Source organism: Laccaria bicolor, genomic scaffold (assembly GCF_000143565.1).
Source record: "Laccaria bicolor S238N-H82 LACBIscaffold_14 genomic scaffold, whole genome shotgun sequence".
NCBI lineage: Eukaryota > Fungi > Basidiomycota > Agaricomycetes > Agaricales > Hydnangiaceae > Laccaria > Laccaria bicolor.
In genome coordinates, this window is record NW_001889885.1 from 901,487 (window position 1) to 903,092 (window position 1,606).

Here is a 1,606-nt window from a genome sequence, read left to right on the forward strand (position 1 = left end):
AACCAGATTTGGGCTCTGGGCGGATTTCATTGACTATATCCTCCATTGCCTTGACATCTTCTGAAGAGATGAATGCTGTATCCGGATGCTTCCGAGGGGCAGGTGGCTCTTTACCCTGAGCCTTTCGCGACTTTTGCTTGAAACAAGCATACAAGCATACAATGAAATCAACCCTTACAAAAAAAAAGTTGAGATCACAATAATAGTGTTGGCCAAAAACTCCACATACAAATCATCAGGCTTTGACCAATCTTTTCCACCAAAGCACAAAGGAGACCGTCCTCTCAGATAGTCACTTGGTCTTTCCAAGTTTGGTGCAGCAGTGTGCATATCCTCATCTAAACATTTGCTCCAGTACATTCCTTTCACTGGACAAAAAACCACATACCAATTTCAATATTATCTTCTAAAAAATGTGAAAAGAGTTAGACATGAAATGTTTTCTGAGCCCAAAGGAAAAAAAACACCTTGATCAATATTATCTGTGTTACACAAAAAAAGAATTAGCATAAGAACTTTTCACTTAAAAGAAAAATAAATACCATCAGCCATTTCAATGTTTTCATCTGCAAAAAAAGTTTTATTGTAAATTGAAAGATTTCTTCTCTCAAATGCAACAAATCAAACCTTGTTCCATTCCAACATCCTTATCTGTTCAAAAAAAGTTAGAATTACACAAATCTTTCTGATTAAAAAAAAAAAACCTTGGTCCATTTCTTCATTTGTGAAAAAATGTTTGAGTTGCAGCAGAAATATATCTTGACTGAGCCAGAAAAAGAAATACCTTGCTCAATATCATGGTCTTCTGTTTGAAAAGTTTTTAGTTCCAAGAAACATTGTCATAGGCAAGAAATATCTGAAACTTTGATTGAACTTCTCATATCATCCAGATAATTGTTGACAAGAAGGTTCTTCTTGTCAATCAAAGTCGCACACCACTGTATAGCACTTCCAAAACGACGACACAAACTATTCTAAAGTAAAAGAACTTTTGAGCAAGGAAAAAACATTGACAGAAAACAAATAAAACATACCCAAGTTGTTAACTTGTATCTTCTGTTTCCAAGAAAGGTCTCCAAGGTTTCACACCAAGCTGTAGTATTTGGAGCTGCATTTACAAACAGCTCATTTACAAACTCGAGCATATTCAAGTCCACTGCGAGAGATGCACTTCAGTCACCCATTTTTGGGTACCTATGAGGTACATCAATTCCTTGATTTAGGGTACCTTGAGGGTACCCATTCCAGGGTGGTATATGAGCTCCATACCAATACCATGGTACCATGGAATGGAAAACCCATACCATACCCCACTCATACCAATACCATGTTACCATACCATACCAATACCATGTCACCATACCATACCAGATGGTATGATGTCTTCATACCATCATACCAAAGCTGACATAGGGTGTCTGGGGTCCTTTTCCAAAATATAAAAATTATTTCTGCAGGCTGCAATACTCGTCCATTGGGTGCCATTTTTTGTGGGGTGGTTCTCCAGGTTTTTCCTGAGATATTAGGCTACAAATTGAGGCCAGATAGTCCAAACCATCTATTGAAATGAGTTTAAATAGGCTTTATCCCAAATTTCCCATGCATC